The following is a 15,260-nucleotide window of genomic DNA, read 5'->3' as shown; positions in this document are numbered from 1 at the left end:
GCTCCTGGCCACCCACGCGGGCCTGCTCTCCATCGTGTCCAGAGCAGTCAGGATGTGAGGGGTCTGCCCTTGTGTAGGAACCTGGTGACGGCTCTCCAGCAAGTGCCTGGTGGGTCAGAGGCCTGGCCTTTGGGGGGGAGCATGGATGTTAAAGGGGCGCCCCTTCCCCGGCCTCGTTCGTGTGGCCAAGAAGTCCTGGAGCCCAGCGCTGACCTGGACGTGACCAGCACACTCCTGCCCATGGACGACCAAGTGACCGGGTGTGGCCGCTCCCTGCTGCCGGGCTGGCCGGACTGAGAGCCGTGGCTGGGGTGAATGGGCCTCTGTAGCTCGAACCATTAAGTTGGGTTTCTCAGATCCGAACTTCACGGATCTGGTGTCTCCGTGATTTATATGAAAATGCAGTAGCAATTTACTGCACCTACACCCACCCTGGCTCTTGTGGGCGGGAGGAGTGCTGCTGTCACCTGGCGCGCTGGTGAGCTGCGTGATGGCAGGTGCAGCCTCCTTGGCTCACCGTGCAGTGACTTCCCTGGAGACTGCGTTGGAAAAGTTGAGCGCAGCATTCAAGCAGTGAATACGCCTGATGGTTCATGGGAGTCGGCCCTGGCTTGTGGTGCAGACTGGCAGCGTGGGAAAGGGGCTTAAAAGCCATGTCCTAAAAATCAAGAAAACCCGCAGGTCATTTCAAGTTTGCTTTAGAAATGTGTCTTTGGGGAGAAGTAGTCCGAGGGGATTATTTCATCAAATGTTAGCTGGTGGCATGTGTCCCCCTTTGGTGGGGACAAGCCTCCAGGGCCAAGGGCCAAGTCTGGTGGGTGCAGATCTCAGGCAGGCGTACCTGCAGGCCAGGTGAGGCATGTAGGACCCTGGGGTTGCCATGGCGTTAGGCGAGGGGGCCCACCCGAACCACGTGGGCAGTTCCTGAGACACTTAAGGACCAGCTGGGCTCCTGGGGCCCCGCTGATGTCAGCGGGGCAGCGTGGGGCTGACGGGCAGCCAGGTCTCTCCTGCTAGCATAGCAGGGAGCAAGGAGCTCGTGTCTCCAGCCAGCCAGCCCTCCCACCCCACTGCCGGCCCCTCCCGGGCCCAGGGCAGCCCAGCCAGGAGGGAGGTGGAGCCCAAGGACCAGCTGCTCACGGGGAATGTTCTCCTCCGCGTGCCTGGCCAGCGCGTGGCTGCCTGACCCGCTGCCCCAGGTGCCTGCTTGTCACAGGTCAGGTCTCTGTCGTCAGCCCGGGTCCCCGTCCAGGGCTCTGCCCCTGCTCTGCTCAGCCTTCCCTCAGGGGACCTGGTGACCCCCTGCTCCCCACCTCCAGATGTGCCTTCACCCTTGCCCTCTGAGTCTCACTCCCCAGGGAGCTCAGGGCCTAGGCCACAACCCTCAGATGCAGTGGTGTAGACGCCCCCTACCCCGGCCCCATCAGGTCCCCCGAGGCCTGTCTCCTGGGTGACGTGGAAGCTCAGCCCATTAGACGGGTGAGCAGAGGCTCGGCGCTTGCCCCTGACCTGTAGGCTGGTTACAGAGAGACCCTGTCGTGACCCCGGCCCCGTTCAGGGAGAACTGTAAGCTGCCGTTTCTACCAGGAGGAACTTTCCCGTCGTGCAGACGAGAAAGCAGAGGCCCGGAAGCATTGTGCTGGCTTGCAGGCGGCTCACAGCTCAGTGACTAAGGAGGATTCGAGGCCTGGGTCGGCGCCATCCCGGAGGGCCTCCTGTGGGACTCCCTTAGAACTGGGCTGGAGGTGGGGCAGAGAATGATGGGAAACAGAGCCCCGGGATTTTCTACTCAGAAAACCAACTTTTGCTCTGAAAGTGCTCACAACCTGCGTGAAGGTTTGGGTCCCTCGGGTGGTGGGGTAAAGGAGCCGGGGTGAGGTGGTAGGACTCCTTAGCCGCTGTGTGACCTTGGGCAAGTTGCTTCACCTCTCTGTGCCTCAGTCTCCCCAGTTCAGACTAAAGAGGGTGGCCTGATCACAGTGCTCCTCTCAGCACCATCGTGAGCTGTGAACCGGAAGTCAGCACCCGGTGGGGCCTGGGGGTTCAGCGGCCTTAACTGCTTCCCCAGGAGTGGGAGGCTCTTGGGAGGTGAGCGGGAGGTTGGGCTGGGGTCTCCGTGCCCTGGGAGGACTAGGAGGCAGCTGCCGCGGTGTCCCGCCAGCAGGTGGCGCTTCGGACCCGCCCGCTCAGCGACGCAGACCGCGAGGAAGGGGCCTCCGTCATCGCCCACAAGGCGGGGACCGGGTGGGGCTGTGTCACCGGTCGCGGAGCTCGCCCGCGTGCGATCGCCTCCCTCCCTCCCTCCCTCCCTTGCGGAAAACATCAGTGCTCACAGTGGCCGGCACGTTCCAGACACTGGGGTGGAGCCGGGGGGAGGGGGGACTCAAGGGCCTGTCCCCCACGGCCCCAGCTCCCTCCCTGGTGGGGGTGGGGTGGAGTGTGGGCGTCGAGCAAGAGAGAAAGTATAATGTCGGGGAGCTGAGAGCACGGAGAAGAATGGAGCGGACAGAGGCGGTCACTGACGACACGTTTGAGCAGCCTGGCGCGGGGTGGGGGGAGATCGGCGGTGGGGGCTAGGTGTGCAGTTGGGAGAGGGCCCCTGCGGGACCCCGACGGCACGCCGTCACGCCGTCACGTCGCCAAGGATTCCTGCTCCTTGGGAACAGGCTCAGAAGCTGAGCTCTCAGCGCAGAAGTGTCGTTGCCCGTGGTCGTCACTCGCCAGCGTAAATGCCAAATTGGGGTAAAAGAAAATTGAATTGCATTTCCCCACTTGTCACTAGAGAGGCAGCTTTACCCAGGACGTGCGTTTGCACTCCAGGGCAAAGGACCCCGGCTCGGGGGACGGGGGCGCCAGGGGAGGAGCTCGGGGGTGACACTGCAGGATGATGAGTGGACAGGACGTCTGGGGTGTGTAAACGTGCCGAGGGGCGTGGGCAAAGAGGCTGGTGTGGATTAGTGCTGAGTTCATGGAGACCTAAGCGAGTAAAACCTGTTAGGACGCTTGTTACACCGAGGGGAACAAGGTTTTGCAGGAAGGGATTTGGTCGAGCTCTGAAGAGCGTTTACATAGATAGTCTTAACGTGGAGACGGCGTGGCTCTAACTAAATTTGTGACGTGACTGCACTGGGAGGCGGGACGTAGGGGCCCGTGTTCTGTACAGACAGGGCGGTCACAGCCCGAATGTCAGCCACAGGAGTCGGGGCAGCAGGGGTGGGGCAGCGGCTGCTGTCCCACAGGCTGACAAGTCTTGAAACTGTGTGCACCTCACTCATTAAAACGACACAAGTTAGAGGAAGCAGGCAGTGCCCTTGGAATAACTGTTAAGGCAAATAATTTCTGGAATCCATAGCGGCTCTCAAAGTCATCTCATCAGTCCCCAAATCCTGGCACGTCGCCCATCGTGGGGGGGGGGGGGCTGACCTCCTCCCAGGGAGCTCTGGCAGCCCTGGGTGGAATGGGCGGGTGGCCAGGTGATGGGGCTCTTGCTGGGCCCAGTCCTGCCCCTAAGACTCCCTGGTGCACCCCAGGCCCCGCACCAGAGTAAACAGCTCCACTAGTCTCCAGCTGCCCTGCCCCCGCCCCCTGGGAAAGGCTCTTCTGAACCTCCCGGTCCCCAGAGGCGCTCGTACACCTTACTGTATAATTACATATTTATGTGAGAAAGGAGAGGCCCTGGGGAGGGGGCACCCAAGGCGCTCAGAGAGACAGCGCGGAGCTGCAGAGCTGGACGGGTCCTGCCCACTCCAGGTACCTGCGCCCCCCCCCCTCCGTTCTCCCCTTTCCTTTGGGTGGCGCGGCCCCATGAGCAAGAGGTAGTCGGGTGGGACAGGCATATCCCTAGGGCCACGTGCAGATATCGCGGTAGCAGGCCTCTGGCTAGGTGTTTTGCCCTCCGCAGAGCCCCTTGCCCACCTGCAGGTGCTACTCAGGGCGCTGTGGCCGGCGGGGCTCTTCACCCAGCCCTCAGCGCCCCGGCCGGCTGTTCAGGGGCATCCGGGCTGCCGTCCAGGCGGGGCCCGAGGGATTCGGCGTTGGTTGGGCGCCGGTATGTGAGGACCGGAAGCAGAGCCCAGCCGGCCTGGGGGCTCACAGTCAAGGCTTTGGGGGTGCAGCAGCCCGGAGATGCTGCACCCTCAGATGGAAGTGGAGAGGCTGCCTGGGGGTGAGCGCAGAGGCCTGCAGCGCTTCCCAGGTCCGGGCCGAGCCCCTGGATGCCTCTGAGGGTAGAGGCCAGGCCTGGGGTCCTCCCTCCGCCCTGATCCTGTGAGCGGCCTCTCCTCCGAGCCCTGCCTCTCACTGCTCCTAGACGGTGGTGCTCATGGACCCCGGGGAGGACCCTGAGGACACACTGCACACACACCGGTCCCGGGAGAAGACCTTCATCTTCGACATCGTGTTCGACCAGCACACCTCCCAGGTGCCCGGCCCTACCCACCAGCCCACGGCCCCGCTGGGCCAGGCCCGCCAAGGGTGTCCTCATGTGGGAGGGCTTGGCAGCCAGGTGACCTCATCCGTGACGTCTCATGGGGTCTCCCTGATAAACGAGGAAGTTGGTGCTCTGGGTCACTCCAGGGACAGGTAGCAGACCCCTTCCATGGATGCCGGGGGCCGCCAGGTGCCCGGGCCTTACACGCATCCTCATTTATTCCTCTGTGTGTCCATGTGTCCGTCTGTCCACCCACCCATCCATCCAACAAAGCCGTGTCCTGTCCGCCACGGGGCTAGAACACACTCCCTGCCCACAGGGGCTCACACCCCAGCCAGGGAAACAGGCCCGGCTCTCCGAGCAGACAGATGTCTTCTGCTGCCGAGATCTTAATGGTGTCGGAAGTAGAAGGACCAGGTCATCAATTATTGAGCAGCTAGTGCATTCCAAGTGCTGTGCTTAAGTGCTTGTCACGCCTTGTCTTCCAAGCGTCACAGCAACTCTGTAAAATACACGGTGATATCCCCACTTTACAGGTGAGGTGCTGGCTTAAGGAGGTCAGCAACTGACCTGAGGTCACAGCTAGAGAGCTGCAGAACCAGGACAAGGTCCCAGACAGTGTCAGTCCAAGGCTGGACGAAAGGAGCACCAGCTTTGGAGTCTGTCCAACCAGGGCTCAGATGCTTCTGACTCGTGTCACCAGCCAGGGCTGCTGGGACAGTTAAGTGAGATGAAGAGCAGGCCCAGAGGGGGTTCAGGGAAGGCAGAGGAAGGGGGACCGTCCTTTCTCTCCAGTCCAGCCAGATGCCCATGCCCTCAGACACCAGCCCTGGAGATGTCCTTCCTTGAATACCCCTGTGGACAGGGAGCTCACTACCCACACACTCCTACCGCTACGTACTGCTGCCCTAAATGAAATTCTGCCAGCCTGAAACTTTCACTCGCTGGTCCTAGTTTTGTCCCATAAGAGGAGTCATAATGCCCTTCCCGGATTTCCCAACCCCGTCACTACTTTCCAGTCCTTTGCATTCTTTTTGATTTCTCTCAATTCATGCAGAAGCCCTGGAAAGGACTCATACCCGTTTGGTACCAAACCTGGCAGGCCTCATGGTGGGAGTTATCACTTACATTCTCGTGCGATCCTCGCTCACCGTGGTCTCACCGTGGGGCTCGGCGTGGTCCAGGCGGCTGCAGGACTGGGGTGGGGCTCGTGCCGTGGCTGCGCTGGCTGCCACCGTGGAGGTCCCTGTCCGTGTCCGGGGGAGCAGGGCGTTTGCAGGCACCATACACCTGTCCTCTCCAGACAGCCAGGTGCCCGACTCTGGTCGGAGTGTTCATTTGCCTGTCTTCCTTCCATCTGTCCGCAGGAAGACGTGTACCTTGCCACCCCCCAGCACTAGTGGAAGGCGTCATTTCTGGATACAACGCGGCGGTGTTTGCCCACGGCCCCTCAGGTGCTGCCAAAGGCCGGTGTCCCCCGGAGGGAATGAGGTTGGTGGCAGCAGAGCTCTTCCTAACAGCACAAAGCACCTCATACGTGCTGGCCTTGCACTGGTCCCTCTGCATCCGTTGGTTCCTTTGGTTCTTTCAACAGCCCTGAAAGGCAGGTAGAACGATCCCCCTGTCACAGATGGGACAACTGAGCCTCAGAGAGGTAAAGGGACTTCCCCAAGGTTACACAGCTGGTAGGAGTGAGTGTGGAACTCAACCCAAGCCTACACTTTTCTGCCCATGAAAACCGCAGATTTCTCCTCTGCAGTTACAAGTTGGGGTCGGCAAACACTCGCGAAGCTAAGCTACCTCTCCGCCTGAAAACTAGAATCACAGAGGGTCAGAGCTGGACGGGCCTTAATCCCCTCCCTATACAGGTGGGGAAACTGAGGCCCTGAGAAGCCTGGTCCGAAGTCACAGCTTGTTTATGGCATTCATTCATTCTTTCTTTCATTCAACGAACATCAGGGAGCACCTGCTGTGTGCTATGCTCTAGCAAAGGAAGAGGGCCATCTGGTCCCTCCTACAGGGCGAACCGGGAAGGAGGAGGTGAGGACCCCATGAAGCGGGACTGCTTAGAAAGCTTAACACGTACGTTAATTCTCCTATTACGAGAACAACACGAACACCTTAAAGCGAATTTGGAGAGAAGTGCAGACATCTCTTGGGCCTCCCTCCTCTGATACTGTCTGCATCTTCGCTTTGTATCCTCCCGCTTTCCCTGCCCAGGTTTTCTTCCCCAGAGTAGCCATCAGGCTGTTCAGACAGGATTTTTTTTGTTCTTGTTTCCAAAATGGAAACTGAGCATGTCAGAGCAGCCAGGGCGGTTTGCACAGTACGGGCGGCAGGTGTGACCAGGCTCCGGGGTGGGGGGGGGGGAGCCCAGACCAGGAGCCCTGCTTTGGTGGGCATCCCATGCCTCCCGCAGGTGCTAGCAAGACCCACACGATGCTGCCATGGATGCGGGGCCAGGCAGCTACCTGCAGATGCTCACTGACCTCTTCCAGGCCATCGAGGAGACCCATGAGAGCACGGACTGCAGCGCGCCCATGTCTTACCTTGAGGTGAGCCGCCCACCCCCTCGGCTGCCCTGCCTGCAAAACGGGCCTGATCATGAGTGCAAAACCCCACCTGTTACCCCAAGGGCCCCCCAGCCTGCGGGAAACCTCAGGGCATCCCAGACTTCCCTGGAGATGCAAAGCCCCAGTGATAGGTAAGCCCCTGTGCTTCTTTTGCATCAGACCTACTGCTTCCAGCGTTTCTGTCTCATCCCAGATTTATAACGAAGTGATCTGGGACCTCCTGAACCCGCCAACTCCAGCAAATCTGTACAACTGCCTGGAGTTCCATATGGAAAAGGGCTCGGTGGGTTAGAGATGGGTAATCCATTGGTGATGTCTGCCATGGGTAGAGGAGGCAGAAGTGGTGCTATAAGTGTCAGCAATCTGCCATTCCTGCTGGATTAGTTGACTCGATTAATTAATCTCTTCATGCCACAAACCAGAAATTGCTTCCACTGGATGTGGTTCTGCCATCAGCATCCCAGCTGGGGAAGAGCTGCCCTAAGGAGCTCGGGAGGGCACGTCTCCTTCTCTCGTTCTGCAGGGAGTGTGTGGCCACTCAGGGGCCCTTGACTGTCTGCCCGCTTCTGCCTCTGTCCTCAGACCATGCAGCTCCTCACCAAAGGCAACTGGCAGCGCGCACAGGAGTCCACCGCCACCAGCAAGATGTCGTCCCGCTCCCACGCCGTGCTGCAGGTCGCTGTGCACCGGCGCAGCCACGGCACAGACATGGCAGAGGAAGTGCACACTGGGAGGCTCTCCATGGTGGACCTGGCGGGCTCGGAGCTGGCGTCTCAGGTGCCTGTCCTCTTCATCTCCGTTACTCGCCTTGTGTCCATCTGCCCTTTAGTCTGGGAGCAGGACCCTGTCCGTCCTTGTTGCACACTGTCTCCAGCACCTAGGACAGCACCCGGTCGAGGGGAGGTGCCCACTACACGTTTGCTGAGCGAATGAATTCTCAGCAGGTATTGGGGGTCACTCCCGCGGAGCCAGTATTTATGGAGGGCTTCCCGTGTGGCAGGCTCTCCCGGGCACCAGGGACGTGAAGATGAGCGAGCCCCAGACCCTCACCTGCGGGGGGCTCAGAGCCTCTGGGGGCGGGCGGGAGACAGATGTGTAGCTGGTAGTTACAGCACGGGGAGGCCTGTGCCTTGAGATTCGGGGTCACACAGAGGCTGTGGAGCCCAGAGGAGGGTGGGGCCTCAGGGCTGAGCCGGAAAGGTCATCAGGAGTTTGGTGGGTGGAGGGAGCAGCGTGGCGGGGGTGGCTGTCGGGATGCCCTCCAAGGACCTGCCTCCTGCGCCCGCGCCCCTGGCTCGCTGTCCTTGTTGGCACGTGTCGCTGGGAGCGAGGGTTGTGCTCACCGTTGCCCCAGGGGCCGGAGCAGTCTTTGCGGACAGGGCCCAGCCCAGCGCCAGGAACAGAGAAGGTGCCTGATGGAGGCCAAGTCAGAACAGCAGTAATATTATCAACAAGGGACATTCTCACGTCCCTCTGATGCGCCAGGTGCTTCGTGTTCACCATCCCCCTAACCCCCGACACCTGGAGGGCAGGCGGCCTCGCGCCTGGTTTACAAACGCCCCGCTGAGACGGGGTGGTGTGATCGTGCCTGCACACAGGTATCAGGTGATCCGGCCTTTGGACCTGGAGGGAGCTGGCCTAGGTCCATGCCTTTCACTGATGACATTTGTCCTCCGGTTTGCAGGCTACGCTCTGAGTCCTGGGGGTTTGTCAGTCATTGCATTGCTTCATTCAGTCACTCATTCATTCACCTGCCCTGCACCTGGCCCTGCCCTGGGTGCCTGGCCAGCTGGCCCAGAGGCCGACAGGTTCAATGTATTGTGTTAATATGGTATGAAATTTGAGGTACAGTGAGGCCAGCAGATCAGAAGATGACTGCCATTGGAGAGATAGTTTGCTACTCACAGGTCCCAAGAGGAGGGGGCAGGAGAAGCCAGGCCGGGCCACACGGGGAAGCACCAGGGTTGGTCTGGAGGCAGAGGGAACAAGGGGAAAACACGGGCCAGAGCCTCTCTCGTGACTTCCATGGGAAGGCAGGCTGAACACTGGCCAGTTTGAATAATTCCAGCAGGCTCTGGGGCACAGGGCCCATCCCTGGTTGTCTGGTTGCTGCCCTGGGTGATGAGGGCAGGTAGACAGTGGCCCAGAGTGTAGGAGCCCCAAGGAGGAGGGGGTGTGGTGAGGGCTCTGGGTTGGCTGGTTTGCTTTTGAAAGGTGTGCTCACGGGTGACTTGTTTGTTATCAGAAGGAACTGGCAACCCTGGGAGGGGCAGCAGGGCCCCAAGATGACAAAACATTAGGATGCAGAAAATAAAAGATGGTTCATACACAGACAGATGTGGGTACAGACAGTTTCATGTAGACCAAGCCGAGTGTGATGGAGCCCTGGGAGTCTGCCCGTGCCAGCTGGACTCAGCCATGTGCTCGGGGGCAAGGTGGAGACCAGCCTCCTCAGCTCTTAGCTCTTGGGGAGGCCATTGGACAGGGTTCAGGCCCTAGGTTCTTGTTCTCCCTCTGCTCCAAATAGCTGTGTGCCTTTGGCCAGGCCCCTGTCCCTCTCTGGGCCTTGATTTTAAGCTGTATGCTCAGGGGGCCCAGCGGGCTGTCTTCAGGTCTGGTTGGCTCTCACAGTCTGTCATTTCTTCACAGAAAATCACTCACAGAAGAGTTTGTTCCAGGGCACAAGGCCTCTGAGAAAACCCCCGAATTCTGGGGCACAGACACGTGACAGCTGCCATGGCCTGGTCGTGCCGGCCGCTCCCACTCAGTGAAAGGAGCAGCTCACGTTCGCTGCTCGCTTCTGTGGGCCCACCTCTGAGCTGGCCTCTTACACGCGTTGCCCGCCAAGTCCTCACCACGGCCACAGCAACTGCCTCTTTGGACAAATAAGGAGACTGAGACAGGCTGGGAGACCTGTCTGAGATGTCATTTAAGCCGTTCTCAAGCCGTGCTCCAAACTGGCTCTAAAACCCATGTCCCTTAAAGAGAAAACGTTATTTTCCTTGCTGATTTCAAATGTAACCAAATCAGTGCAGAAGATATGGAAAATGTGGTTAAGCTAAAGGAAGACAGTTAAAGTCCCCACAACGGCTGCACTGGGAGGCAGGCATCCCAGCAGCAGTTTGGCGTGTGTCCTCCTAAGGCCCCTGCAGGCATCTTTATACATTTGTTCAGTGCTCAGACATCCAGCCACACTGTGGGCCAGACGCCTGCCGGTGTCCAGGCTCTGGGGACAGATGGCCAACCCAGATGACAGCTCCGTCATGGAGCTTAGGTTCTGTGGGGAGCAGTTAGGGAAAAACAAACGCATAAAAGAGCAAGATAGTTGCCGAGAGAGCTAAGCAACTTGGAGGAAATATACAGGGTAGCAGGTACCCCCGTGGGGTGAGGGGGCCTGGGCGCTCCCCAGGAGGACCGCTAGCTGAGACTGTGAGGACAAGAAAGCTTCGGCGTGGGGGGACGTTCTCGCGAAGACACACGCGTTCGTATTTTTATCATAAAAAGGGGACTGTTCCGCCCAGGCATCCGTCTGAGCCCTTCTTTATCTCACTTCACAGAGAGCATCTTTTCAACATTGGTAAACAGCTCTACCTCACCGCCTTTCCTGGCTGTGTGGTATTCCACCGCAGAATCTGGTGTCGTTTCTGTCTCCAGTCCCTGGGCTGTGGGAGTGTAGTCAGAGCGTCCACCCTGAGCCTCCCAGGGTGGGATGGGGTTATCGCATCCTCTGGACCTCAGTCCCCTCCCCCTGGGGCCTGGGGTGGGGAGGTGGCGGGGTCGGGGAGGGGGGGAGGACCACTTCCCCGCCAGCTGGCTTCTTCTCACTCAGACCCAGAACCGAGGCAAGAGGATGAAGGAGGGCGTCCGCATCAACTGCTCCCTGCTGGCGCTGGGCACCCGCGTCAACGCACCCAGCGAGAAGGGCGGCAGCCAGGCGCAGCATGTGAACTCCCGGGACAGCAAACTCAGGCGCACCTGCTGAAGGTATGAGCCCCTGGCCAGAGACAGGCGTGGCTGCAGCATCTGACTGCATCTTTCAGGATTTACCTGGGCCTAAGGGCCCTTCCAGGAACCCCTGAAAGCAGGAAAATCTCTGCTTTATCTGGAGAAATCATCTCTAGTCACTGCTCGAATCCCCCCTTCATCCCTCTGAGTGTGGTCCAGCCCATGCTTGCACACTCCCAGGGACAGGAAGCTCACTACCTCACCAAGGCTGCCTGTCTCATCACAGACGGTCTGAGAAAATTCCTCTTCATACTGAGCTGAATGCTGTCACCTTTATTCTACAGCAAGGCAGGGTATAGGTAAACAGATAGGCAAAGCAACAAATAAATGGCTCTGTGAGTTTGGCCTCTCAGTCTAATCTACCTGCATCAGAGTGGAAGTAGGATGGGGCGGGCCTGCAGCAGGTCCATCTCAGCCTGCGCGTCACCTCCCTGAGCATTAACCCTTTGGTCCAGCCTCAGCTGCCCTTCTCAGGGTTTGGAGCAGGAACCCCAGATGGGCTGGTCCAGAGGAGCCCGGGACAGGTAGCGGAGGGATGGTGCCCCCGGGCAGGTGGGAACCCTGGTTCCCACCATCCCCAGCTCGCGCCTTCCACTGAGAAGGATGCTCTGGGAGGGAACAGCCGGACGGTGATGACTGCCCACGTCAGCCCAGCCAGCACGCACTTCAGGGAGGCGCGGACCACCCTGCTATACACGTACCGAGCAGGGAGGTGTGGACGACACCCTGCTATACACGTAGAACCAAGAGCATCAAGAGGACGGTGAGCCGCGCCCTCCCACCTTCCTCACCCGCTCCCTCTGTCACTCTCCCGCCTGCTCACTGAGTCCTACAGCTCTCCCTCCAGAGGCTCTAGGGGAGGGTCCCTCCCAGCTCGCAGGCTCCTGGCGCTTGGCTTGTGGCCACACCCCTCCAGTCTCTGCTCCGCCTTCTCCTCCTCCCTGTGCTCCTCTCTTTCTCCTCTTTTCTGAGGGCAGTTGGCATTGATTTGAGGGCCCTCCCTAATCTGGGATGATCTCATCTCAAATCCTTAATTACATCTGCAAAGACCCTTTTTTCCAAATAAGGCCACATTCACAGGTTTCAGGGAAAGGACTTGTCTCTGTGCCTGGCATCGCTGTAAGCTCTCACTGCGATCTGATTTACTTCATTCTCAGCAACTGGCTCCCTAGGAGGTAGGTCCTATTATTATCCCATCTAACGGAGTGGGCAGCGGAAGCACAGAGAGATAAAGCAGCTTCTCTAACCTACCACAGCTGGGGCAGAGCTGGTGTTGGGGCCCAGGGGGCCTGGCTCCAGAGCCCGTGCCTCACACTGCTGTGCTGTTCTGTCTACACTGCTGTACTCAGTGTAAAGGATTCATCTCTCTTTTTTTTTGCGGTACGCGGGCCTCTCACTGTCGTGGCCTCTCCCGCTGCGGAGCACAGGCTCCGGACGCGCAGGCTCAGCGGCCATGGCTCACGGGCCCAGCCGCTCCGCGGCACGTGGGATCTTCCCGGACCGGGGCACGAACCCGTGTCCCCTGCATCGGCAGGTGGACTCTCAACCACTGCGCCACCAGGGCAGCCCAAGGATTCATCTCTTAAGGCTGTGCGACACTCAATGAGATAATGCACATTAGCGACTTAGCACAGGAGTGAGTAGTGGCCAACATATGATAGGTGTTACTTTATTATCACGATTACCATTTGTCGACAACAAGGGATGAGCCCTTCCCAACGTCCAGCTCTGAGCGAGGTGCCACCATAAAACCATCACCAGCACTACGTCAGCATCATCAGAGCTTCTGCTCCCGCACGAACCCGAGCTTAGCCGAGGAGAAGGCAGCTAGGAGACAAGAACCCACGCAGGGGAGCGTTTCATTTCCAACTGTGGCAAGTGCTCTAAACGAGAGCCACGGGGCGCCGCGAGGAACGATCGCAGAGAAGGCCGGGTTTAGAGGGGTCCTCCACCAGGGGGACTGGCTCCTGCAAGGGAGCTGAGCCCCGAGCGCTAAAGAGAGCGTGTCTGTGCGGACTGAGGGCCAGTGTGCACATCTGGTGAAACTTAAGTGCGTGCGCCCTGCGGCCAGCAATGTCACCTTCCACATCAACCAAAGAGAAACTCAGACCCACGTGCTCAGGGAAGTCGTGTCACAGGAAAGCCCCAAAGTGCCCGTTGAAGAGGAGGGGACAGCTGCCTGCTGTGTCCCTGTTGCGGCCCCGCCCTGCAGCTGTTACAGACAATGGGGTAGACCCATCTGTGCAGACGGACAGCCTCTAAGACACATCGTTGGACCAGAAAAGCAAGTAAAAGTACAGCAGCTACAGTCTGTTATGATTTACGTAAACCCCCCCAAAGCTGAACCCACACCCCCAAAACTCCCCACGTGTATCTCTCTAGCTTCCTGTATATGTATAAAACCGCACAGAGAAGGATTCGGAAGGGCTCACACCAAAACGGTAGCAGTGGTTACCCATGGGGAGGGTTTTCAAAAACCTCTTCGTGGATTGTTTGAATGTTGGGTTTTTTGTGGCAAAATACACATAACATCAAATTCACCCCTTGAACCATTTGAAACGGCCCAGTTCGGTGGCATTAAGCACATTCACATTTTTGGGCGACCATCCCCACCGTCCGTCTCCAGAACTTTCATCTTCCCAAACTGAGACTCTGCCCCGATTAAACACCGACTCCCTCCCCTCCCCCACTCCTGGCCCCACCCCCTACTTCCTGTCTCTGTGACCCTGACTCTCCCAGGGACCACACATGTGGTGTGGGTCATGGATCCTTCTGCATCTGGCTTATTTCACTTTTCATCATGTCCACCCATGTTGCAGCAGGTGTCAGAATCTCCTTCCCTTGTAAGACAGAATAGCACTGATTTACATTTTCCTGACGAAAGGTGCTGCGTCTTTCTGGCATAATCCATTGGGTGACAGGTGTCCTTCGCGGGGCAGCCAGCTGGCCCTGACCTTGGCCGCGTCCCGCCACCAGGTCAGGCGCAACCTGCTGAACGTGACCTACCACATCGCGCAGTACGCGGACGTCATCTCCGACCTGGGCAGGCAGATGAAGCACCCCGAGGCCAAGGTGGAGAAGCAGGGGAAGGAGAAGAGAAGCATCCCAGCGGCCGGGATGCTCACGGTGGGGCCGTACACACACGCAGCGCCTCCTGCTGCTGGGCCGTCCGGGACACCAGAGGCCCACTGCGTCCTCCTGCCCTTCCTGGAGCGGTGTCTGCACTGAGCACCCCACCCGGGGTGACCGCCGAGCCCGGCCTGGCCTTTTTTTAAAAAATATTTTATGTATTTATTTATTTGTTTGGCTGCGTCGGGTCTTAGTTGCCGCACGCGGGATCTTTCGTCGTGGCACACGGGCTTCTCTCTAGTTGTAGAGTGCAGGCTCAGTAGATGCGGCGCGCGGGTTTAGTTGTCCCGTGGGATGTGGGATCCTAGTTCCCCGACCAGGGATCGAACCTGCGTCCCCTGCGTTGGAAGGTGGATTCTTAACCAGTGGCCACCAGGGGAGTCCCCCATGGCCTCAGGGAGCAGCCGTCTCTCTGCTCTCTTCTAATCTCTTCTTATCTTTCTTCACGCTGCCTATTTATTTTTTCCTCCCAAATCAGTTTCTTTTTATAATCTTTTCACTTTGGAATAATTTTAAATTTAGAAAAATTGGCAACGATACTACAGAGTTCCCAGCTTCCCCTAACGTTAGCGTCTAGGGTCTTCCAAAAAAGTGCACTGAGGCAAAACTCACACAACATAAAATTCACCGTCTTAAAGCAAACCCTTCGTTCAGCACATCCACCGTGTTGGGCAGCCGCTGTTTCTGTCTCGTTCTGAAACGTTTCCACCCCAAAGTGAAACCCATGCCCGCTAGGCAGCTTCTCTCCATCCCTCCCTTCTCCCCAGATCGGTTTGATCTAGGTCTCCTTTTGGGGTAGAGCACACCATAGTTTTACCCTAAAATTAATCAGTAAGTTTAAAAGGTGCCCATAAAAAATATCTGTAACGAAGACAAGTAAACATATGTACACACACACACACACACACACACACACACACACACACACATTCTTTTGGCTTATTAAGATAAGTTTTGGCATAGTAAATAAAGGATTTTTGAAAATCAATAAGAAAGAACCAACAGCCCAATTTAAAAATGAGGGTGAGGAAATGAATAGGCAATTCAGAGAGTTTCTAGTGGCCATAAACCTAGGAAAAGATTCTCAATTGCATTAGGAAACAGAGATACAAATTGAAACAATT

At 58.1% G+C, this 15,260-nt stretch overlaps 1 pseudogene across 1 annotated transcript; it reads left to right on the top strand.

Moving 5' to 3' along the window:
- The first annotated feature begins 141 nt into the window (after nucleotides 1-141).
- Nucleotides 142-14,235, top strand: LOC307198541 (kinesin-like protein KIF19; annotated as a pseudogene). The gene is made up of 11 exons: nucleotides 142-260; nucleotides 1,428-1,479; nucleotides 2,165-2,244; nucleotides 4,310-4,420; nucleotides 5,797-5,883; nucleotides 6,849-6,984; nucleotides 7,196-7,285; nucleotides 7,585-7,779; nucleotides 10,832-10,986; nucleotides 11,610-11,719; nucleotides 13,929-14,235. The product of its transcript is annotated as a kinesin-like protein KIF19 (transcript).
- The last annotated feature ends 1,025 nt before the right edge of the window (nucleotides 14,236-15,260 follow it).

This window comes from Stenella coeruleoalba (genome assembly GCF_951394435.1).
Source record: "Stenella coeruleoalba genome assembly, chromosome: 15".
NCBI lineage: Eukaryota > Metazoa > Chordata > Mammalia > Artiodactyla > Delphinidae > Stenella > Stenella coeruleoalba.
Note: the sequence above shows the minus strand (reverse complement) of the source record. Positions and strands in the feature narration are given on the sequence as shown.